Source organism: Lissotriton vulgaris, chromosome 5 (genome assembly GCF_964263255.1).
Source record: "Lissotriton vulgaris chromosome 5, aLisVul1.2, whole genome shotgun sequence".
Lineage (NCBI taxonomy): Eukaryota > Metazoa > Chordata > Amphibia > Caudata > Salamandridae > Lissotriton > Lissotriton vulgaris.
Window position 1 is genome coordinate 318749624 of NC_141693.1, and position 26942 is coordinate 318776565.

Sequence of the window (26942 nt, forward strand, 5' to 3'; positions counted from 1 at the left end):
TCCACGTCGATACTACTGTTTATGTTATTCCAATGCGCAGGGCCTAGTGGGAAACTAGGAACTACACTACAATGGAGACAGTGTTCGACCTCTGAGTGACAATGTTGAATTTCAGAAGTATCGAAATGTGCTAGATGAGCTGTCTGTCACTAAAGAAGGCATTGTGCTAAGAAGCTCCATGATTGTCATACTCGAGAGTCTGACACTGAAAACCATTGAACTCTTCATAAAGGACATTATGGCATTGTCGCCACCGAAAGTGTCCTGAAAGATCGAGTGTGGTTCCCTCTCTTGGACGAGAGTTGAGAGAGAATTAAAGGAGGGTCACTTACGCATTTGCCTTTTTCCTAATGTGACCAAGCATCCACTAACCATGTCTTATCTTTCTGCACATGCATGGGAAAGAGTAGCTGTAGATTTCTTGGAGCCCCTAGCGAATGGCCATCACCTGTTGGTGATCATTGACAAGTGGATCCGTTTTCCTCTGGTGGAGGAAATGTCATCAACAACTCACGACAAAGTCACTGAGTGATTGAAAGACATATTTGCAGTGTGGGGCATACCAGACATTCTCAAGTCTAACAATGGTCCACTATTTAATAGCCAGGAATTTATGGAGTTTCTGACCAAACTCAATGTCAAGCATAAAAAAAATACACCCTTGTGGCCTGAGGCTAACGGTGTTGTGGACCGTTTTATGGGAACCCTCAAACAAATGATCCAGCGTGCATTGATGAAGGGAATTGAGCTGAGTCAAGCCATATTTCAAGCCCTCCATGCTTATTGTTTGACTTCTCACTCCACCACCGGTGAGAGTCCGGCCACCCTGATGTCTGGAAGAACTATAAGAGTCAAACTACCAAAGTGAACTACTGAAGGAACCCGGACTGATGAACAGGTTTATGTCACTGATATTGCTCGAAAACATCAGATGAAGATGTATGCTGATCAACATCGGTGAACTCAGGAGATCATCTTCGAAGAAGGTGATTGGGTCCTTGTCAAGCAAAAACTGAAGTAAAAAACAGATCCTCCATTTATCGTTGAAACTCTGAGAGTTGTGAGGCACATTGGACACATGATAACGGCACAATAACCCGGCAAATCTATTACAAGGGGCTTTTGACATTTCAGACACCAGGCTTGACAATCATCAATCCCTCTAATCCCAGATGAGACTACCCCACCTGAAGGCCCAGCTCAGACATTAGATCCTGTACCCTTGGTGTCCACTCGGCTATAGGTCAACTACCTTATACCATGCGATATGTTCAAACTGTGCAAGCACCTCAAGGACTTATCAAATAAATATGATTCTGCTGTTGTTCATACTTTTTTATTTAATCATAGAGGAGATGTAGTGTCTTAGGACTGTGAGCACTAGGAACCAGAAATCCTGGGAGGACTTAATGAAAGAATGATGTAATAATTTCAGAGCTGTTAAGGTGTTGTTAATAACGGTGATGAGATATACGCTGATTAAATAAGACACTGGGTATGAGCTCTGCATTTGGCATGTTCTTGTGCATGCTCCCAGGCTGGGAAGGATGCAACAGCAGGTTGGGTTTATTGCTCCATGGAGCTCAAGACATTTCAGAGTTGTGAGCCTATGCTCTTATGGTTCTAGCTCAGTATTTCTTTAAATCTGACGTGGGTGATCAGTTTCACTTTTTAGTACATCAGCTTGTCAGCAGGATGTAAGAAGTTACCAGATTCTGCAGGTATTCTGTCTTTATCCTCGCAGGTTGTGTAGATGTTAGACAATATATTTTTAATTCAACCCTTTGCTCAGTGGGAGCTAGTTGGACCTTTTCTGGTAATGCCATTGAGCTTCTTTATGTTAATATATGGCGTTCTATCTAAATATCATGTTGCTTTTACATTGGCCTGCATTAACATAGACTCCACATTTTCAACTACCGAAATATCATGAAGGCAAGTAGATGAGTTTGGAATTTTGTTAGAGACAGAAAGTTTACACTGAAAGTTTGATCAGTACTAATTCCGAACTCCTACCCTAAGATGCTAGAGTTAAGAGCAAATGTTGTCCTATGTCTAGTGGAGCCTCACAAGGAGAAAAAAAACAATAGCATAATTTAGACACCGGTGCAAGTGGTAAAAACAGACACATAAATGTCTTTACACCGATATTTCACTTGTATCCATCACAAAACTAGCACAAATTTCACTGACTCTTAGTTTTGCATGGTAATTTACCAAAATGATGCACCAAGTGGTAAATTCAAATTCAGAACACTGTTCTAGTAGTATAGAAGGGACACAAATACTGCTCCTGCTTCTTGTTACTCTGAAGGATATGTCCTCTGTCTACAAAACTTAGTAGAAAGCAATGCTATGAGCTTTGATTTAAATAGGCATTTTCAAATTGTACAATATTTAGAGAGAAGTCACTAAATGCAAGTTCATGTTTCGTGAATACAAAATGTTACTTTACATTGTCAGGACAAGGCCATTGTGTTGCCTAAATCTACCTAGGTGACCAAATTATGTTTTTAATAAGGACCTACACTATTATGTGAAATTAGCCAGATGTTGTGTGTTATTGACTTTTGTACTTTTAGTCAAGCCTTATACATGCCATTAATGCTAATTTGTCCCAAATATAAATGTGTAAATAAATATAAAATGATGCACTGCAAGAATTTCGATCAAACACAGACTTAGGGTCTGATTATGAGTTTGGCGGTTTGATGACCGCCAGACTCGTGCAGGCGTTCCGACCGCCCTATTAGGACTTTGTACTGCAGCAACCGCCAGGGTTCCCTGGCGGTCCTGCGGCAGTCTCAGGGCTGCAATATACTTGGTGGTGCCCTGAGGCACCGCCAAGCATATTACGACTTCCCTCACCGCCAGTCTTCCGGAGGTTCTTCCTCCATTTAACTGCTTGTGGTGAGGAAAGATCTTGCCCCTGTGCATGGGATACATGCGGGGGGCACATGTTGTGCCCCCATAGGTTAGGGCGGTGAGTTTCGGCAGTCCTGAGTGGAGCAGTGGCATGCTACCTGTTCATAGACCACTGAAACTCGTAATCAGGCCCTTAGTTATCTAACTTTAGATCTACGATTCCTCATCAGACATAGGCATGGCATACTACAAGATATATTAATTATTTAAAACACCTAATTATTGACAACAAAAAATGCACTTATTGACACATAGAATCATACCCAAATATGAAAAGTAACAATATCGACAAGCAAAATATGATTAGAAATAAACAGAACACTATATTTAAACTCCATGATACTAATAATAATAATAATAATAATACTTTATTGTATAGTTAGTAAAAACCATTACAAAGTATAAATACGACAATATACTAAAACACAGAAAATTTACACTGCTGTGTGAGTGATAAAAAGTTATAAAATGAGAGTGTCTTTCAAGTTAGAAAAGTAAAAGTGTTTTCCGGGTTCAAGACTTTGCCAGTGTTCTTTGCTTTTTCTCGAAATTGTCAATGAATTTGACTGCCCTGCAAATGAGTTGCGGATCTACTGAGCATAGGATTAGTATGATCGCGGACCGGCAGGTGCGTATTCCATATTCCTTAAACTTGGTTTTTAACCAACTCCGACGTTCCTGGATCAGAGCCGGGCAAATACAGATCAGATGTCTTCCTGCGCCACATAAACCGCATCCATCACATTCTTGGGGCTTCCACTTTGGTGACTCAGCATTTGTTGGTAAGCTACCCAGCCTTAAATTGAGGTGTTTCCGTTTGATGAATGGCGAGAAAGCAAGGTCTAGGAAGGCTGCCGGTACTAATTTTTTATAAGATTGAATTGTCATCCAGGCATTGGACCGATGACTGAAAGTTAGTTTATCGTCGAGCAACGAATGCCTGTTGGCAGCCTTCTTTACCAACTGTTTGAAGGAAAGTACTGGAAGCTTAGATTCCCAGAGTGCAGCCAAGTCAGTTGATTCTAGTGACGATTGAAGATACTTGGCGTAGTGAGAGTTGGGACTTTTACTGATTATTTCCCACATGGCACGATACAGCACAATTTCTTGGTTCATCCAGACATCGTACCAGAATTTTATGGTCTCGTACTTTTTCAGCAGCACTTGGGATTGCAAACCGAATTCAAGTCTGACTTGTGCGGGTGATGCATTGCTTGGTAACGCAAAAACACGCTTGTAGATTTTCATTTGAACTTTGTCCAGGAGTTGTGCACTCTTGCCATGATGTAATACGCTCCCATAAGCTATTGTTGGAAGTAGCTTAGCTTTCATTATTGTTAGCAGGGGGAGACCAGGGGGCCTTTAAGTTCGGTCGCCAAGCTACTGAAAGCGTGCAATAGGACCATGCCCTTCTTTTCCATGCTATTGAGATGCTTAGTGAAATTAAGATGCTTATCCAGTAGTATCCCAAGATACTTGTAACTTTCAACCGCTTCTAGTTTAACATTGTCTATAGTGAAGGTTGGTTGCATTTTGTGGCGTCGGGTAATAAACATAGTCTTTGTTTTTGTGCTGTTTATTACAAGCAAGTTCTGTTTGGTATAGCGGGTCAATTCCTGTAGTAGACGTTGCAAGCCTATTCTTGTCTGGCTTAGTAGGACCACATTGTAGGCATAGGATAGGTGTGTTATACACAGATTACCTAGCCGCGGTGGATGAGCATTAATCTGATCAAGGCTTACTGTTAGATCCGCCATGAATAAATTAAAGAGGTGAGGGGCCAACACACAGCCTTGCTTTAATCCATCAAAGGTATTGATCTTCCGGGTTAACCTCTGTCCGTTGTCGATCTTTACCTGCATCCAGGTGTTACTATACAAGTCAATGATCGGCGTTAGGATTGAGTCTGGCAGGCCCTGCTGCTTCAATTTGGCCCATAGTAATTTCCTGTTGACACGGTCGAAGGCCGCCTTAAAGTCAACAAAACAAGTGTAAAGTTCCTGGTGGTTTTGTAGACTTTTTTCACCAATCAAGCATAACGCCATTGCATTTGTGCCTGTTCCACAACGAAACCCGGTCTGGTTTAACAGGATTTTGCGGTTCATATCCGACCATTGTGCTAGATCAGCTAGCACCAGGGATGCGTAGTATTTTGCTTCCGCATCGATCAGGGCTATTAAGCGGTAATTAGTTGGATTTTTGCGGTCTCCGCCTTTATAGATGGGATTGATGATGGCACCCCTCCAGCTTTCCGGGACCCGACCTGAGTTGCTGATTGACCGAAACAGGATATTGAATTTGCATGCCCAGAACTTGGGGTCCTCTTTGTAGATTGCCTGCGGAATGCCATTCGGCCCCGGCGCACTCTCTTGCTTGCCTTTCTTGATTATTTTTAGTATTCGGCAATCGTCATCTGTCCGTATTGATTGACCCATGTCTTCCTGGCCGGTGGTCAAGCCATTAGTGCTAGAAACAGTCGCTCTTTCCTGGTTCATAGCTCTTGGTGTTTCAGATGCAGTTATTGACGTTGTAATCTGGTTTGCCGTTTGCTTTATTGTGAATGTGTCGACTATGTGTTGGGCCCAATCGCTTTCAGCGATGCATGTCATACTTACAGGTTGTGCTGCTCTGTTAATGGAGTTGACTTGCATCCAGAAAGCCCTGGAGTCTGATTTTTTTATGTTGTGCAACAATTTAGCCCAAAAGTCGTTAGTCTTGTTCCTTTTTTCCATCCAAACCAGCTTCTTGTATTGTCTCCTTGTCAATCGGACTTCTTGCCAGATGATTGGGTTTATCCTTAGACCTTGTGCCCGTCTTGTGAGCTTCTGAAGTTGTTTCTTCATAGAGAATGCTGTTTTTGTGAGTTTTGTATCGGTCTTAGGATAGGTCTTCCTTTTAGCGTTACTATTGGACCTTGGTAACCTTTCCAGGAAGTCAGACCAGGTTTCTGAACATAGGTCCTTTTCTGCAGTGGATGTTTTAAACAATTCCTTAGCGTCTAGCGCTATTTGAGGTAGGGTGTTGCTCATCCACCTTAACCGCTTCAGGTTGATTGTTGAAGTTATGTCTGGTATAGTTGGTGCCTTTACGTACCTGGAGGAACTCAGTTTCATCTCGATGTGTTGCATTGAGTGATCACTGTCTAGTGAGCAGATTATTTGGAATTTTTTAATTAGACTCAGCAGGGGTATTGTTACTAATGTATAATCCAAGATGGAACTTGCATTGTGGCCTATATAGGTGGCGGCAGGGGGTTTATCGTGAATGGCTCTTCCGTTTATTACCCTTAGGCCAAGGCGTTCAAAGTCCCACATCAGCTGCCTACCCACTTTATCTGTCTTCTTGACCGATATAATCTCCTGGGGTTCAACATCCCACAGTTCGTTTGCTACAAAGATGTTGTCCTCATCTTCCGGTTGGTGTAAAAGGTTGGTGTTAAAATCACCCGTGACAATAATCTCCCGACTTGGTTGTTCAAGGCGGGTGTTGGTTACTACATTAACAACACGGTGGAAGAGGTCCTTTTTGGCCGATTTTTTCGGGTGGGCGTATAAATTAATTAAGATGATTGTTCTGGTCTTGCTTTTTATTGTGCTCTCCAGTTTAATGATTTGCATATCTGGTGCTGATATGGCCATTCACGAGCTACCTTATCAAGTTTGGTTCCTTGAGTATATAAGACTTGAGAAAGGAAATTATCGATGATAAAGCCTTAGTAAATGCTAAGGAGGCTTTAGAACGGCTAGAAAAGACCAATCGCGAATTTGGCTTATATACTCAAGGAACCAAACTTGATAAGGTGGCTCGTGATATAAGGGTGTATGATAGGAAATCCACTTACCCTTACCTCCAAGAAGACTACTACGTAAGAGATCAGAGAGGTGGCCTGACGAGTAGAGGGAGAGGAGGTTACAAGAGGTATAATACCTTCTCTGGTTCCTCTTTTGGTAGCAGCTCTGATAGTGATTCTGAACGCCCAGGGACCAGCGCAGGTGCTGGGAATAATACTCCTAATCAAGGTTTTCTTGAACAACAACCTTTTTTAGTCGAGGACCAATGGTGGGGCCCACGAGGAAGGGGTCGCCTCTGGGGGAGACCCAGGGGGGCACGCAATGTGACCTGGAACCAGGGTACAGGCATAGGGAAGAAGCAACCGAACTTCCAACAGGACGCACACGGCGAGATCAGGACCAGGCGCAATTACTACAGATGGTAATGCACAGACCAGACAATCCAATAATCAACTTATCTGATTACAAATTGACATCAGAAGAACATAATGTTCTATCAAAGGGTTTATCCTTTGTCCCCACTACACTGCCTAACAGTTTTAACTTGAAGATTGAATTACAACAATTCTTCAGAAAGTTGAGACTGAAGCATTATTTTTTGAAGGTTCCATTTAACCCGGTATTTTCTGGAAGTGGTCTGCGACCACCTTCCCGATTTAACCCCCGTCCCATTTGATGGAGAGCAAAATACGAGCATATGAACAAGTGGTAATGCGAGAGGTAGACCGGGCCCTTGGGATCCGTCAATATGTGTCACATAACATAACTAAGGAGGAGAAGACTGCTCTGCACACCCTTAAGAACAACACCCGAATCGTAATAAAGCCCGCGGATAAGGGCGGTGCCATTGTGGTTCAAGATGTCAACAAGTATAAGGGTGAGATCCTTTCACAGCTGGAAGTGGCAGGCAATTACGCGTTATTGAAAGCAGATCCAGCCAAAGCGATTAGCCTACAGATTAACAAAATAACCAATAAGGCTATGGAAGATGGCATTATCAATAAACAAGAATTAGAGTTTTTGAACAACAAGCATCCACGGATGCCCACTATTTATACCCTCCCTAAAGTTCATAAACGGATGACAGACCCCCCGGGTAGACCCATCATATCTGGGTGTGGGTCTCTATTGGAACCTTTGTGTAAATATGTAGATGTTTTTTTAAAACCTATAGCAACATCTACTCCTACATATTTACGTGATACCACTCAAACCATCCAGCTGGTAGAGGGACGGGTGTATGATCAGAATACATGTTTCCTAGTAACTATGGACATCACGTCCTTGTATACAAACATCCCCCAGCAAGCTGCTCTAGTTTGTATAGAAACAGTTCTAAATCGGAGGCCTACTCCCCATAGGGTTCCAACTGAGTTCATTATTCAACTCTTAACAATAGCCATGACCCGTAATTACTTTATGTTTCAAGAAAAGTATTATGTGCAAACTAAAGGCGTGGCAATGGGGGCAAGTTTTGCCCCTAATCTGGCGATAATATTCATGAGTGAATATGAACAGGACTATGTACTTAATCTGAATAACCCATATAGAAATCATATTTCTGTATGGGCTAGGTATATAGATGATGTCTTAATGATTTGAGATGGAAATAAAGAGGCCTTGGTCCAATTTCATGGGTGGTTGAATACATGTTTAGAGGATATCCAATTTACATTGGAGTACGATAATGTCTCAATCAACTTTCTGGACATTCAAATCAAAGCAGATACAGGTAGTCTCTATACGAGTCTGTATAGGAAAAGTAGTGAACGAAACACACTCCTTAGATACACGAGTCACCATCCCCGTAACCTCAGGGACAACTTACCCTTTGGGCAGTTCCTGAGGTTACGGAGAAACTGTACTAAGAAGGAAGACTTCTTTGATGAATCTTCACTACTTATTGCACGTTTAAGTGAACGAGGGTACCCTATCCGTTTACTCAAGAAGGCCCGTAAATGGGCGTGGCATAACCACCGGGAACACCTGTTGGAGGTACACCCTAAGAAAAGCGGGGCAGAAAGATTGGTGTGTGTGACCACTTTTAATACAAAGAGTAACAAGATCAAAAAGGCAATAAATCGACATTGGCACCTGGTGAAGGAAGAAGTGGGAGGGCTGGAACCCCCATTACATGCCTTTCGTAAGGGGAGAAACATCAGAGATCATCTCACAAAATCCCTTTTACCAAGTGCCCATATTGAGAAGCAAACCACGTTATGGGGTTTCCCACCAGTGATAGGACACACAAAGTGCAGTATATGCAAGGCTTGTCCTTTGACTACAGAATGTACAACTTTTACCTATAATGGTCAAACATATGTGCTAAAAGACCACAGCAATTGTAACTCAACAGGAGTCATTTATGTCATTTTGTGTCCCTGTGGGTTTCTATATGTGGGGCAGATAATACAGAGAGTTAAATGCCGCATTCTACAGCATATGAGCCGCATACGTTGCAACACACCAGGTGCCCCATTGGTGGAACATTTCACCACGTTCAAACATGAAGCTAACAGCTTTAGGTGGTGGGTTGTTGAGAAGGTGAGAGTGAACCCACGAGGTGGTGACCTTAGTGGAATCCTGAGTAGAAGGGAATGTAAATGGATACACCAACTTGACACAGTAAATAAAGGATTAAATGAATTAGAGGAGATCAACAGACAGGTGTCACTGTTGAGAGTATAATCGTGTCCCTAGTGTGAGTAGTGACTGTGCCAATGTTGGCACATGACATGATTCTCTCAATTGTAGTGATTGAGTAAGGTCAATATTTGTTAATCAATAGCAGGATTTATCAGACATTACACCTACTGATTATTCGTGTGATTACATGGGTTGATTAATAATCATGTTAACCTACACCACATGATATTTTTGCTGTGAAGTATTGATTTATATGTCAATCCAAAACTGTGTTTCTGTTTTTGTGTAATTTGGGGCATGGCACCTAGACAATGAATGTTGGGGTCCTCCTAATTACGGTTAATGTTTGTAATGTTTAAATTGTTAAATGTGGTTTTATGTAATCTATACTACTATTATAAAGAGAGAACTTCCACCTTTTGGCCAGGTAAACTCAGGAACCACAGCGCCAATCTACACACCCGATACATCTATGAAAATGTCAGGGTGTGTAGATGGACATAGGCTATATAAATAAAAAAAAAGTAAATTAAAAAAATTAAGTTTTAAAACCAAGTAGTCCCCTGAAAGTAGCGCCGGCCGGTCCTAGCGCCGGCCGCGAGGTGCGTGATGACCGCGACGCGTGCGTGATGAGGAGGAGGAGCGGCGGACATGGAGCTGCGGTGAGGTGAGGAGCGCGGGCGCGTCATGGGGAAGAGGAGCGGAACGGCAGCTCAGGTAAAGTAAAGCTTGAAATCAGGACGAGAGCGGGAGGGAGTCAGGGTGGGAGGGGAGCGGGTGTGCACAGAGGGACAGGCGGGAGGGAGTCAGGACGGGAGGGAGTCGGGACGGGAGGGAGTCGGGACGGGAGGGAGTCAGGACCGGAGGGGGTCGGGACCGGAGGGGGTCGGGGCGGGAGCGGGTGTACTGCCCCCAGCCCCTTTCTGCCCCAGGCAACGCTGGGGCGGGCTGCTAGTTGTATGTATATTTTTGTAATAATTATTGTTGGTGGATCTTAGAGACCACATATTTGTCCTTACAACTTACTAGTATGAGCCCATAGCAAGATGGCGGCCGCTATCGGAATGTGAATGATGCTATGTGATCTGTCCTTTTGAACTTTGGGCACACAATCCTTACAATTATAGGTTTATATTGACCAATTGGGGTCATTATTTAATAATAAGTACGGCGTGTTGCCCGCGCCCCCATTTTTAAATGTTTGCATTTTTCGACTTGCGTCCAAAATCCGCTTCCATTTTTGATAACTTATGCACCACTGGACTTTGATGCAATTTTAACCACCATTTAGCACCTACAACCGGGTTGAAACACACGAATGCCCCAGCGATACTGTCATTCGCGTTTCAATCGAGCGAGTCCGCTTTCTATCTCTACTTCCTTGAATGCGGAAGCTATGAACGGCGCGTACACCAGCTGCGACCTAGCTGTGGGCTAACTCGGTCGGACAACGTGCAGTGTACACACGGTAAGCACCGTCACTAGGGCCTGGTTGATAATACAGCTATGACGCAGTGTTAAGTCGGCTAATGTTGCCGTTTATTATCATTCATAGACACGAGAGGTGGGACAGTACTATGCCCACGTTGGATGGTGATGAATAATACAGGGATGAGGAGCATCTGATTGCACTAAAAAAACACAGGTAATTCACAAAGATGCCTGCGTTCTTTCTTGTCATTGTGTTGACAGTGCATAGGAATAGAGGGAGTTTACAATAATGACTCCTACTATTATTATGTTTTTACAGGGTTTTACTACGTAGATTCAGGCTTGAACCAGTATCATTTTTCCAGTAATTTCACCTCTTCTTGGGAATTGAGGGATAAGGACACCCTGAACACTTCAAGGTATAGTTATACTGTCCCTCTAAACAATACCCTATGAGTATCACCCTTGAGGAATTACACTGATAGACATAATAATATCCCTTACAGTGCTGTACTCATTATTGAAATTGCATCTCATCGACTACATATTTGGATTTAATAATTTAAGGAAGAAGCCATTCCTCTCAACACCGTTCTGGTAAATATCAATATTGGGGTCCTATCATGATTATTGGACCTTGTCTATTGAGAGCTAGTTCTATATATACATGTTTTAGGTCGAGCATTCGAGACCTCTTGTATACTTTAGTATACCTCTTGCTTACTTGAATGTGGACACGAGTCGGACGCGCGCTTTTTCAGTATCAGATTTGTCCTTGTGAGCGCGCTTTTGCTGCTGGCTGTTTGCTGTGAACGCCGGAATCTGACGCGCGCCTTGGGATTGGGTCGCGCGCGTCAGAATCCGACTCTGCCATGCTCCGTAGGTTTCAGTTTCGTTTTGACTATCTGCACGACGCGACGCGACCGGGCACATAGTTGGTACCCAGCACTTTCCTTCAGTTGCTGGCGAGGATGCAGTGTCGTGAGACTTGCCGATACTCTCTGAGAATATCGTGATTCTCTCCGCCGAAAACAGCAGGCCACACTCTGTTCCTGGAAGTTTCTTTGGGAAAACGGAGGTGCGCAGTGCCGGGAGGCTCCCTTCTAGACCTCATTCGGGACAATGCACTCCGGTAAGCGTTCCATGAGCACACACAGGCCACAGCCGCTTTTTCAGTACGGCGGGCTGTGCCTAATAATGCTGGCGGTGCAAACAGGTGGTCGGGGCATGGCCTTTGTCCTGGGGGCTGCTCCAGGAGGCGTCGGGCTCGCTTTTCCCCGCTGAAGGGAGAGAGGGGCACGCAGTGTCTTATTTAGCTCCTTCAGGACACTGATGGCAGGACGCTCCTTGCAGGGCACCGAGACAAGGTGCACAAGTGGCGGGTTTGCAGTTAGCAATTTTTCGGCAGCGCGTGGGGTGTCACGGGTAGGTTGCTGCAGGGGCATGTGCAGAGGGACAGCCGCAGGGCCTTACCGCTGGACGTTAAAATCTTTGTCCGGTTGTCTTCCGCCCCGACTCCCCCTAATCGTGCTGGCAGCAGGTGTGATACAGGGTGACTCTGGCTCGCAGATAGCAGCAGGGCGACTTGTCGACCTTGAAGTTCCCGGGGCTGCTGCTTTGCATGCGTACCGCACAGGCCTTCCTAGCGCTGCGGGCTGTACTCTGCTTTTCTGGCGCTAGATGCATAGGTGCAGAAGTGTGTTCCACATATGCCACTGCAGTAAAGATAACAATGTTTGCTACGAGCCTAATTTGCACTTTATTATCCCGTTGCTGTCTCCTTTCCCAACACTTCCAGAAACTATTCAAACTTATCATACTCGCCCAGACTGCTTGGCTCCCTTCTTTTTCTGATAAAAAAAAGCGTGAATACATTACAACTAGCTTTAAGGCAATTTTACCCTTTCTGATAATCTAAAATATCTTTCGACAAAATGGAGTTGCTTTTTTTTTTTGTGCTTGCTTTGGTGCATTTAATAAATGTATTTATTTATTTTAAAAATATGTTTACAATTTGCTGTTATGGAAATTGAAGTAGAGGATGTGGCATAATAGCCAAAGCCGCTGACTTTAGTGCTGGGGAATAAAGTCCGCATTTCGGGGTCAGCTCAACATCTTGTTTTTTAAATGGCTACTGCATCATGACGTACACGTCATCACACTGGTGTCACTGGAGCGTCTTGACAGATATACATGCACATGTGAGATGCTAACGCCAGATACATGCACATGCGAGATGGGCATGTGCTTATTTTCTTTTTTTTTTGGACGTTTTTTGGAAATGCCTCTCGTCATTGGAAAACAAGCACTTTTTTTATTTTTGCTCATTCACAACAACATAGGCAAAACAATTGACATAGCTAGAGATCGAGTTGTAGGGCTAAACCTATTGCACTTGCCAATTATTCATATTACTGCTGCCAAGAAGGACCACGTGAAGTGTGATAAGTTCAGCCAGTTCAGCCCTTTTTTTATACAACAGCTCTTTGCATGCTGCAATTTATTAACCTATACTTACGCTGTTAACAGTGAAACTACAAGTCCCAGCATGCAGTGTGCTTTTGGCTGTAAAGCTAGACCTGGCTGAGACCTCATATGTGATATTGGGCAACATTGTAGCTGTGTTGACCTCAGAATCAAGGTGACGCATACAGTGTTAGTATGCAGATTACCACATATGAACACGAATTTTGCTTTATTGCCAAATTTAAGCACCCACAACTTCATCTTTGACTCTTCAATCTGGGTCACCCTCACACACCTTCACCCTCACACCCCCTCATCCTCACCCTCACACCCCCTCATCCTCATCCTCACACACCCTCGCCCTCACATCCCCTCATCCCCCTCACCCCCACACACCCTCACACCCCCTCAACCTCACACCCCCTCAACCTCCCACCCCCTCAACCTCACACCCCTCAACCTCACACCCCTCACCCTCACATACCCTCATCCTCAAACCCCCTCACACACACCCTCACACCCCCTCACCCTCACACCCCCTCACCCTTACCCTCACAAACACTCACCCTCTCTCACCCTCACACACACTCTCACCCCCTCTCACCCTCACACCCCCTCTCCCCCCCTCACCCTCACACACCCCCTCACACCCCCTCTCACACACCCTCTCACCCCCCTCACCCTCACTTACCCTCTCACCCTCACTTACCCTCTCACCCTCACTTACCCTCTCACCCTCACTTACCCTCTCACCCTCACTTACCCTCTCACCCTCACACACCCTCTTACCCTCACACACCCTCTTACCCTCACACACCGTCTCACCCTCACACACCCCCTCACCCTCACACACCCCCTCACCCTCACCCACCCACCTCACCCTCACACACACTTTCACCCTCACACACCCCCTAACCCTCACACACACCCTCACACACCCTCTTGCCCTCACACACCCTCTCACCCGCACACCCCCCCTCACCCTCACACACCCCCTCACCCCCTCATACCCCCCTCACCCCCTCACACCCCCTCATCCTCACCCTCACACCCCCTCAGCCTCACACCCCCTCACCTACCCTCACACCCCCTCATCATCACACCCCCTCACACTCACACCCCCTCACACCCCCTCACCCCCCACACCCTCACACACCCCACACCCTCACACACCCCCTTGCACTCCTCACACCCTCACGCCCCCTCACACCCCCTCACCCTCACACACCCTCACACACCCTCACCTCCCTCACCCTCACTCGTCCCCACAACCCACACCCCCTCAACCTCACCCTCTCACCCCCTCACCCTCACACCCCCTCACCCCCCTCACCCTCACACCCCCTCACCCTCACACCCCCTCACCCTCACACCCCCTCATCATCACACCCCCTCATCCTCCCTCACACCCTCAGACCCCCTCACCACCCCTCACCCTCACACACACCCTCACCCTCACTCACCCTCTCACCCATGCTCACCCACCCTTTCACCCTCACCCTCACTCACCCTCACCCTCACTCACCCTCACACAACCTCTCACCCACCCCTTCACCCTCACACACACCCTCACTCTCACACACACCATCACTCTCACACACACACCCTTACCCTCACACCCCCTCACCCTCACACACCCTCACCCTCTCACACCCCCTCACCCTCACCCACTCACACCCCCTCACCCTTGCACGCCCTCACTCACACACTCGCACTCTCACACACCCTCACTCTCACACACCCTCACTCTCACACACCCTCGCTCTCACACACCCTTGCTCTCACACACCCTTGTTCTCACACACCCTCACACACCCTCACTCTCAACCACCCTCACTCTCACACACCCTCGCTCTCACACACCCTCACTCACACACCCTCACTCTCACACACCCTGACTCTCACACACCCTCACTCTCACACACCCTCACCCTCTCACACACCCTCACCCTCTCACACACCCTCACCCTCTCACATACCTCTACCACTCTATCACCCTCACTCTACCACTCTACCGCCCTCACTCTACTGCCCTCACTCACTCTACCGCCCTCACTCACTCTACCGCCCTCACTCACTCTACCGCCCTCACTCACTCTACCACCCTCACTCACTCTACCTATCTATCTATCGCCCTCCTTCACTCGATCTATCAATCTATCGCCCTCCCTCGCTCTATCTATCTATCGCCCTCCCTTGCTCTATCTATCTATCGCCCTCCCTCGCTCTATCTATCTATCTATCTATCGCCCTCCCTCACTCTATCTATCGCCCTCCCTCACTCGATCTATCTATCGCCCTCCCTCACTCGATCTATCTATCGCCCTCCCTCTATATCGATAGCCCTCACCCCCTCTATCTATCGCCCTCACTCCCTCTATCTATCGCCCTCACTCACTCTATCTATCGCCCTCACTCACTCTATCTAGCGCACCACCACAGCATCATTCAGGGGTACCACAGCATCACTCAGCACCACCACAGCATCACTCAGGGGCACCACAGCATCACTCAGGGGCACCACAACATCAATATGCGCTACCACAGCATCACTGAACGCCACAGCATCACTCGTCGCCACCACAGTATCAATCTGTGCAACCATTCAGCATCAACTGGTTCAAATATGTTCTCTCAATGTTTCAAGCTTTATTACAAATGTCACAAAAATGTTAATATCTCACTTCTGTTCTTGGATTTTCGTCACAATAAAATACACTGAACATAATTCTCACAAAAGTTATTTACAAAAGTTTAAGCTTTTGCCATTATAAATTACAATAACTTTTATTTAAGTATTATGTATTTAAAAAAATTAAAAGCCATTGTTATTTGTAATATCAATACATCTAAGTCACGTAAATACAAAACATGTTGCATTACAAATGCTATAGGTGTCACATTTGCAAAAGATAAAAGTATTGGCATTGTAAATGACAAAGCTAATAATTTCGCTATTTTCAAAACCAACACATAAATAAAAAATTTGTCATTTACAAGACCAATAGCTCAAACTTTCATAATGCGAGACCTATTGCATTGCAAATGCTTGTTAATATTGATTGAAGGATTGAAGAAAACTTCTTGGGAGCGTGGGAATAATCGCCACCCCATTCTTCTGAAAGGGTAAGCCACTTAGAAATAGGTAGGGCGTGACCTCTGCAGTAGTTGCGGCAGCACTTATAGAATCCTTGTTTTTTGTTTTAGGGTCATCTATTACACTTGGTTGCCTCGCCAGTTCTTTGTCCTGATGAAGACTCGCATGGCCAAGGCTTAATTGACCGATAGGCCGTAAAGACGAGTCGAAACGTCGACGCCCTTAGTAACAAATACCTGGACCATTTTGTCTCTGTATATTGATGTGCAGACCTTATTGTTGACACTGAGGACTCATGAACATTTAAAGATAAACATTTGAGTCAATTTGTTTTTGATTTTGGCCAGGTTGTACACTACGATTAATTAATTTCTTCGTATGGTGTATTAAAAAAAGATATGATTATTTTATGTCACAAATATTTTCTGTGAATTCTTTTTCTGTCTTAATCTTTCACACACCTTTTCACCCAGAGCTTTTCTATCTGCACGCTCGAATTGGGGCAACCACTGCTATTTATAAAAACAAATGTTTGAAATGAGTAATTTCCTGACATGGTAATATTAAATAGTACTTGTGTCTGAATATAATTTGTCTTTTGCTGCTGCCTTTTTCGAATGCTTTCGAAGTTCTCATGTCTTGTAGAGTGAGATACATTGATTGTGTTGAGCTGATCTGTAATGACAAGCTCTTGATTTGAAAATGTACTGATTAATTCAGGTATTAATGAAAATATAGAGGTCTTGGACCATTTTTTCTGTATCGAAAACACCCCAGGTCCAGTACCTTTTCGGGTCACCCCATTACTTTAATGGAATTATTGCTTGGTATGGTGATACGAATGGAGGGAGCTTTTTGGTTTTTGTCCATACCTTTAATTACAACCCAATGGGGTCCTTGATTACTTGGTTCATTTTTGTTATGTTGCTCGATCTGATTTATAGGATGCCTTTTATCTTCGTGAGTGGTGCGCCCTTTTTGACGAGAGGTGGACTCAGTTTTTTGTGGCTCATCCGGCCGACTATCTGAAGTTTTATTTAGTTGTGTATTGTTGCTGGGCCCTTGATCCCGGCTCAAGTCAGTGCCACTTGCGGCGGGCGTTGAACTCGAAAGATCAGTGTAACTGGAGTTCCCGGCTCCTTGGGTTTTAGAAAAAACTATCCCCTCTGTATGCGTAACTTTTTTTGTTGTCGTCGGTTGGGTCATGTCCTTGGGGCTTGTACTTAATGGTATTTGTCCCTCTTCTTGGTTTTTCCAGTTTTTATGCTCTTTATATATCCTTACTGATGAGTGGTGTGTCCCCTCTTTAATGTTAGGTTCCTGTTTTGGTTTGATTTTTACCTGATTAAAGATAGGAAAAGTAACCAGCGTCTGCTTATTTGCAGGCAGACAGTTTGACATCTGATTTCTGTTTTTTCTTGCCCGTTTTTTTTGCCGCTTGGTTAGGCCTTTAAGGTCATTTTGGTTACTTTCCCCATCCTGGTTTGAATGCTCTATTCCCAATTGTTTGCAACCATTGTTTTGTGTGATAAGGTGTGTTCCACTTGTTATTTTAGGTTCCTCTATTATATCGTCAGATATCATTGTCAGTTTGTTTGGTTTGTTTTTTTCCACTGCTGTTTGCCGTGCTGACTCGTCCGCTTGATCTGCATTAGATTTAATCGGATACTCCTTTTGTGGGCTCTTGCAATTTTCAAAAGAAATAAGGTTGCATCCGATTGGTGTGCTGTTGTTGCTCTGGTTAGCGTGCTTGCATTCCAGTAATATGTCTTTAAGTATTGAAGGCAGATCCTTTAATTTTTCCAGTATTGGGTGGCAGGTACATGACTGAGATGCTGCCCACGGTTGAATCTGATCCTTAATGATGTTGGAAATGCTGGCCATGGTATCGAACTTTTTGTTTATATTAGATATGTATTCCGCCATTGTACTCATAAAATGTATCTGTATGTCGAGTTTGTCTGACTGCATACTGAGGGTTTTAATAGAGGTTTCCAATATGCACCCCAGTGAACTGTGCAATGTGATTATTGATTCCAAGTTTTCGTTGATGTCGTGCCCTATTTCTTTCCGGTGCAGGTCCCCTGTGTTGCAGTTGGAGGAAAATCCCTGTGGGACTTGCTTTTTAGACGTTGTGTCATTCTGCCGCACTTTAATCTTTTGCCGTGTTCCGGGGCGCGATTCGGGGCTTTTTGTTATTGCTACATCGGCAACAGCTGAAACACTTGAAATCTCTAATATTGAGGGTTCCATTTAAGCACCTACGTCAATCACGTTTGGGGAATCTATTGATGCATTAGTATCCTCCTGGTTCACTCCACTGGATATCTCAACTATGTTGTTACTTAACGGCTCTTTGTTTGGAGAGTTTTTTGTGCACCAACCGATTGGTGTTACTCCCTGGTCCTCCTTTACAGTGACATTTGCTTTGTTGGGGATTTTTAATCCCTCAAAGTTGGTTTCGTTTGCTTCCTGGACCTCCGTTTCGGTGATGGTTGATTTACTGAGGATTTTTAATCCCTCCAGGTTGCTTTCGGTTGCATGGATGTCCAAGCAGGCTTTTTGTGTCATGGTTCTTCCTTTAAGAGTGGGCACTTGAGGCGCCCAACAGGGGTTAAATTCCTTTGTCCTCTCTATGGATTTATTCATTACTGGGATCATGCGTGAATCCAGTCTTAGGGTCAACAGTCAACTCGCCGCCTTCCTCGAATCCAACAAATCCCTCGACCCTTCACAATCCGGCTTCCGAGCCAAACACAGCACCGAAACTACTAAAAACTTGGCTATTCGATATGTAAAGCTCCTCCCTCCTTCAAGCGCCTTGAGACCCTCTGGGTGAGTAGTGCGCTATACAAATTTTTGAACTTGAACTTGAACGTATGGAGGCACCTTGTATGCTAGTTCATACCCACTAGTGTTGTGACAGTCCTCGTTTTTGGATTGAACCACATAGCTTCCCGTTATTGTTTGATCTCGATTTATAGCATTGGTTGATAGTGATTGAGTTGCGGAAGTTCTTTCACTATTACTCTCTTTTTTGCTAGGGGAGCATCTTATTGTGTGTCCTTCAGGGTGGTAATCCGTGGACTTGATAGATCCTATATGGGTTGTTAAAGGTTTCTCCTGTCCTTGCCTTTGAACTGAGTCGTGCCTTTTGTTTTCCTTGTGCACTTGGGCTTGAAATTGAAACACTTTTTTCTCCAGGGTGGCATCCATACACTTCGGTATTTCCTCTCTTCCATTGGCCCTGTCTTCATTGGTATTTAAGGCGCTCGGAGGAGTCCTTGTGTCTGTTGATCTCAAATCTACTTTTTTTGGCGACATTGGTTTTTGTAATCCATTTGGTGTTATCGGCATTGCATAGTAGCTGTCATTGGGTCTTTCAGGAAAGTAAATTTGCCGGTAGGATTCATGTTGCTGAAAATTGGGTATACAGGGGATATTAATGATGCGGCCGCACTTCCCTTAGTTTGAATATTGGGGGATTTGGTCTTGGCCTTAGCTTTTTTCCTTGCATTTTGGGGAGGGTTTGTTCGTGTTCTCCCAGACCTCAATCCCTTTTTCACTTTTCCCACCTCCTCTCTGCTTCCACTCCACCTCCCAAGCCTGTCTGCCCCCTCTGAGTTAGAACAGCTGCTGTCAGGGAGATAGCGTGGTTGTTGCGGTATGTGGCGGAATGACTGCTCTCTCTGGCGTTGAAAAAGTGCTGGAAGACAATTTTTGCCTGGTATGTAATGCAGCTCAGTTCCCTACTGTGCACTGTGCACTGTGCACTGTTAACACGCCGTTAGTCTGCCCCAGCTGTTTAGCTTTGATAGAAAAGTACTGGTAGGCAATTTTTGCCCAGTATGCAACGGAGCTCAGTCCTGGTGCGCGTTGTTGACACGCTGTTAGTCTCCCCCAGCTGTTAACTAGCTTTGTCAGGTGGGCCTATCCATAGTTACACGTTTTTTAGACATGATCAGTTACTGGCGTATAAAGAACAAAATAGCGCTTGAAGGGTGAAGGGTAATGGGTGCGCTTAGTACATTTGAGCCGATATTGCCAATAGCGCAGCTGGTGCTGACACCTCTCACCGTGGTTCTGTTGCCTGCTGCCTGCTAGTGTCCTGTAGGTCCGGTCTGGTACGGTCAGCTGTAACTGTGCTCCGCGAGGCTGAGGAACCAGGTGATGCCCTGAGTACACCGGGAGAAAACCGATGGGCTGGATCAGGTCAGGTCCGGTCAATTGCGGCACTCCCTGGCTCGCCTTGGTTCACCTCAGACCTCACCTCCGCCTCTCCCCCTGCCCCTCGAGCGTCTAGGGGGGGGGGGTCCTTGAAGCCTTGGCTAATGGCTTCGGCTTCGGTTCACGGATGGCAAGATCGGTCCGCGGTGTATGTCGGCTGGCGTCTCAGTCGGCAACTCGCTCTGCAACTCGCTGCTACTGCGGTAACGGCTCCATGATACTAATATGCTGCAGCGTGGAGGAGAGTGTGTGCTGAACTCTTGTGACGAAACCCAGGGAGCCGAAAGGGAGAGGCAGAGACCTGTCCTGTGTGTTTACGGACTGCTCCAGGGCTGCTTGTGGAACTAAGATCAGCGCGAGCATTGTAGGGACTCTTTGTCCCAGGATTCCTCTCTCTGCATACACCTGAACCAGGGCTCTGAGCACCGCCCCTTGCCTACGCGTTAAGTACACCTCGCCGCATGCGTGGAGGTGAGCGTGTGCAGAACTTTTGTGACGAAACCCAGGGAGCCGAAAGGGAGAGGCAGAGACCTGTCCTGTGTGTTTACGGACTGCTCCAGGGCTGCTTGTGGAACTAAGACCAGCGCGAGCATTGTAGGGACTCATTGTCCCAGGATTCATCTCTCTGCATACACCTGAACCGGGGCTCTGAGCACCGCCCCTTGCCTAGGCGTTAAGTACACCTCGCCGCACCCGCTCCGCGGGTGCCGCAGCGTGGAGGTGAGCGTGTGCTGAACTCTTGTGACGAAACCCAGGGAGCCGAAAGGGAGAGGCAGAGACCTGTCCTGTGTGTTTACGGACTGCTCCAGGGCTGCTTGTGGAACTAAGACCAGCACGAGCATTGTAGGGACTCATTGTCCCAGGATTCCTCTCTCTGCATACACCTGAAGCGGGGCTCTGAGCACCGCCCCCTTGCCTCAGGCTTTTAACCAACCTCCCCTATCGCTGCGCAAGAGCGCGCGGGAGCGTCCCGGGAGAAGCCTGGGACAAGGGCGGGACCGTCTGCGGCCATCCAAGGCCGGAGGAGGCTGGGCTGGGTCACCCCCCTTTCGTCTTGAACTAAATGCAGTGAGACTTTTTATGTTCTAAATCTTATTAATATTTTTGATTTTGTGGAATTTTATATCGTGCCTCGGGGCACTCTTAAATGTCCTATTGTCTTTATTCTTTTTATATTGTTATTTTGTTCCCTGGTGTGTAGTGTTATGGCGGTCCGTCCAAGGAATGTCAAGAGGCTCTCATTTTGTACCACTGGGGGGTCTGTGTCGGAAACCCTTGACAATTTCATCACTAGAGCAGCAGTTGTATTGGAACGGGAAATAGAACTGACTGAAAAAAAAATATCATTAGAGCTTCTTCCTTCCAAGAGATCCTCTTTGGGTACCATTATGGGTGCTGTCTCACCTGCGCAGTCCCCGGTCAATGGTATTCTTCACGGGGGATCTATTACAGAGCAGGCGGGGCCAGTTGTACCAGCAGGGTCCCAGTACAGTAGCTCACCTAATTCTTCCACCGATAGTATTTCCATATTAGGGACAAGACCACGACTCTCTAATACTCTTGACATTTCTTCCCAGTCCCGGTTTTCTGTGTCATCTTCGCCTAAATCGGGAAATGCTAGTAAATCTGTACCAGCCACAGGCAAAAGAAAGCAAGGGGGAAGATTGAAAAAGGGAGGGCGTGTAAAAGTGTCTAAAACGCATACACCCATACCTGCACGGGTCAACTCGGTGAACCTTGAAAACCCGACACCTACTACCGGGAATATACCAAAGGTGCAAAAATCTCCTTCGTCAGTTGAAAGCCAACTTCCCATGGGTTTCCTAGAAACACTAGAGCAGTTATTAAAATCTCTGTTCCTTCCATTACTTGAAAGGGTTAAGCAAATTAATGTGAATCTGGGGAAACTTGAAAGAGCTGTGATAGCCAATTCAGTTACTTTGGATAAGGTTGCGGGACTTAGCCAGGGTTTGGGGCTCCCGCCTTCTTCGAGTGCGGCTATTGTTTCCTCTGATCCCCAGATAGTGTCCCAGCGTAGCGCATCTAACAAACAAAAGGTGAACAAATCACCCAATGCTATTGAGATTGCTAGAGGGAAAATAAACGTTATGAGTGTGGAACCTGTGACTACCAACTGTGTCATTAGTTCAAAGTTGGCAGCCCCTGAACACAGTGTAGACCCACATAGTAGAAGAATAAGCAGTATGCGGAGAACAAGCCCGCCCCTGAAGCTCCCGTGTATAAACCTACCCCCCGAGTCAATACCCTACACAGTCATTCTCACTGTTGTTCCTGGGATCCAATCAGATAGACTTGGTGAACTTAAAAACAAGGTTATTCACTGGCTCTATTGTAATAGATCACCCCCAGCATTCATGAATGCCGAGATTTTGCATGTTAGAAGGGTGGGGTGGTTGGTTGGTAAGGATATCCAGGGGGATTGCATAATTGTGAATTTTAGGGACCCCAGACTGGTTAGGTTCATATGTCATGACTCTGGGTACAGGGGTACTAGTGGAATACAAACGCATAACCTGAGCTTTTTTTATCCCAGCTCTTTTATTGGCCAAAGCTCCTCCCAGCAGTATGTTTGGGAGATGTCTAAAAGGCGCCCATTCATAACTAGCAGGCAGGAGTTTCAACTCCCCTTGATGAACCGTTTTGAGTCTCTACTTGGTCTGGAGAAATCAGTTGGGCGTCATGTAAATAGAGCTGCTGTCTGGGTTCATTCAAAAGCCAGCACTAGCCCTATGAGGGTACCACCGGTTGCAGTATGTATGGACCCATCTACACCCTTTAGTGGAAGTATATTTAAAAATGGCGCTGCTTCTGGGTTAGTCAATTTGGAGGGTTCCCCCGTGATAAATCAAGTCTGTGTGAACCACAAGTCATGTATGGGTGATTTACAGGATGGGGAAGAAAAGTTGGCTACTGCTGAGCTGGGGATCGCGGCTCTCATTCCCACTGAAACCAGCTGCCCTAGGTTGACCAATATCCGTGTCCCGGCCCTAAAAAGGGTTTTGTCTTCTATCCTGCCCAGTACAGTTATTGATCTAAACCTGACCAAGCTGATCTCTTGGAACATTGCTGGCCTGAAGAGTAAAATTCCCTCAGTAGAATGGTCAGCCTTGATAGAACAGTACGATATCTTGATTTTTCAGGAGACATGGGCATTGGATCCTATATACCGTCCTGGGTACTTACATTTCCGTAAACCCGCAGTCAGAGTAAAAAGAGGTAGACCCTCAGGGGGCCTAACCATTTGGGTTAGGCAGTCTATTAATTACAGTCCAACCGAACTGGTGGTCGATAGCCCTGAGCTTCTTGTTATAAATATGCATCTGCCCGATCAAAAAGACATTACCATTGTAAATGTGTATAACCGGGGTCTGCCAGGAGGTCGTGGCTCTAAAACCTTTGCTGATCTTGATACATTCCTGAATTTAGATGGGCACGCCAGCAATGTTTTAATTGCTGGCGACATTAACTGTACGTTTGAGCCCCTTTGTTGTGATGGAGACACCCTCATGAAAGAGGAGGATGTACAGTGGAATATTCCCTTGCTGGACCTCCAGCCAGTCAAGAAATGGACTGAATCAGCTTTACAATGGATGGGTTTCTGCCTAGAGCGTGGTTTTAGAGCGGTGAATGGTCAGTCCTCCTTTGATAAAATGGGCAAGTCCACCTTTGTAAATGGCCCCTATAATAGTAGAATTGATTACATCCTCATTAAAATTGAGTATTGGGGCATATTGGAGGACATGGAGATTTTGGATCGCCCGGAAAGCAACCACAACCCGCTTGCACTGAGTCTCCGCATAAAAGGCGGTACCAAGTATAATCCTACGACGGAGATAGCTACCGCCGACACATTGTTTACAAACGACACACGTAGGGTGCGTTGGGCGAAGGTTGCTATTGATCCCGGAGCAACTGAAGAGATCAGGCTAATGGTATCAAGGGCTTTGGGGGTACTGCGATCTCTCCCACCCTTGGAGGACAATAATAATGGGTCAATCATTAAAATTCACGATAACCTTTTTAATGACCTTAAAGGGCTCTTTTCCAGACCATGTAAGTCTCATAAAACAGCTGCTCGTTCTACGAGCACCTCATGGTATAATAAATCTTGCCGGGTTTCTTATGGTATCCTGGCATTGGCAATTAAGTCCAAAAACATACCCGATATTAGGAGAGCGAGGCAGAACTACCCCAAAGTGCGGCTCCGCGCTAAACTTGACTGGGACACCCAACATTGGTCTGATCTATTAGTAGCCAGTAAGCAGAAAAATCTAACCAAATTCTGGCACATAGTTAAATGGGGCAATTCCCAACAATCTCAGGTCCCCATTAACCATGTTCCCTGTGAGATCTGGGTGGAGCATTACGAGTCCCAGTTCTCTGGGATGGTCTCAAACAACGTTGACCCCCCACATGGCATTGGTCCTGTGTTGAACACTAAAGCAATTACCTTTGATTGCAAGGAGGTCGAGGCAGCCCTGGAAAAGATCCCATGTGGTAAGGCCCCGGGAATGGACTGCATTCCAGCAGATGTTTTTAAATCCGACCAACTGGATTCCGTATATTGCGTTTTTGGGAAATGCAATAGCTAGGGGGGCTAGTATCCCGGACTCGTGGCGTGGTGCCGAGATTTTGCCCATCCACAAGAAGGGGGATCGTTCCATCCCGGGGACCTATCGACCGATCAGCTTGATTGACTCCATACAAAAAGTAGTCGCTAGAATGGTCCTGGCCAGAATACAGAGCTGGATAGAGCTTGAGAACATACTTTCTTCCCTGCAGGCTGTATTTAGATCCTGCATAAGCACGATCGAGCAGGTCCTTAGGTTTTTACTAATCTACTGGAAAGTAGTTAGTTAGGGTGGCGGTACCATCTATGCCGCCTTTGTTGACCTCAAGTCAGCATTCAACCTCGTACCTAGGGGCAAGCTGTGGGGGGTCCTCAGTGACATGGGGATGCCGCTGGAGCTTCTGTCTGTTGTAATCAACCTACATGAGGGGAATTTCGCACAAGTCCGCTGGGGCAAACAAGGGCAGGTCACCAATAGGTTTCCAGTGTCCCGTGGCGTCAGGCAGGGCTGCGTTCTAGCGCCGACCTTGTTTCTGTTATACATAAACAGGGCCGTGCACTACTTCTCAGCCTTTCCGACAGATGCCCCCTCATTAGGTGGCACGAAATATCCGTTACTTATGTTTGCGGATGACACCCTCCTACTTTCGAAGACACAGGTGGGCCTGCAGGCGGCATTAAATAAATTTGAGGAATTCTGTCTCAATCATGACCTCCAGGTAAATGTAACTAAAACAAAGTTCATGGTCCTTACAAAAGGCAGACCCGTGGTGGGCCATGTCACTCTGAATAACATTGAATTAGAGCAAACCAATGTTATGACCTATCTGGGGATTGTCCTAGAAAGTAAAGTGAGATGTAGACCCCAGATCGACACCCTTTCTCTCAAGTTTGCCCAGATCTCAGGGTTTCTGGTTAAAGGGCAGAGATCTTCGTAGACGAAAAGGAATGTTCCTGCTTTAAAAAAGTTTAACCTCAGGATAGGTTCAGCGATCTTGTACGGAGCGGACCTTTGGGGTTTTGCGGACCTTTCACCCCTGGTTAAAGTCCAGAACAAATTCCTTAGGAAGTTAACTGGCCTTCCCAGTTCTAGCCCCAGTATTCCACTGTTAATGGATTTGAGTAGTCATTCCATTGATGATTTAGCTCGTTTTAAGCCAGTGGCTCTCTGGAGGAGGATTTGGACAACCCCTGAACTAGCTCTTTTTGCAAAATCTATTCTGGATGTTAGGTCCACTATGGGGTCGGGTAATATCAACTGGTTTAAACAGGTTAGACTCCTCTTGGATACCATGGGCTTTAGCAATTTGTGGACTGACCCCGCAAATGGCCGTTTTCCTTCCAAGAAAGTATTTAAAAGCCTGTACTGGTCGGCTGTTCGTCAGAAACGGATCGGCCAAACACTTGCAACTTCTTTATCCTGTCTGTTTCTGGAGCATAAACTCGATCCTTTCTTGGAGGATTATTGGGATACCATCACCAAGCCTAGCAACAAGAAACTGTTCCACCAGCTAAGGGTCGGTTCGCTTCCCACTGGATTATTTACCAAAAGATGGAGGGGCCAGGAGGGTGCTTTTTGCCGTTGGTGCCCCACCAGCGTGGAATCCGTCGGACATATATTTTTTGAATGCCCGGCGTATGTAGCACCACGAGCAAAATGGCTCAAACCCATTTGTCGTAACATGGGTACCAGGGTTGGGTGGATTATTAGGAACAAAGAGTAAACCACCCGGTTGGTTTTAAGTTGCCTTGCTATCTTGACCGCCCT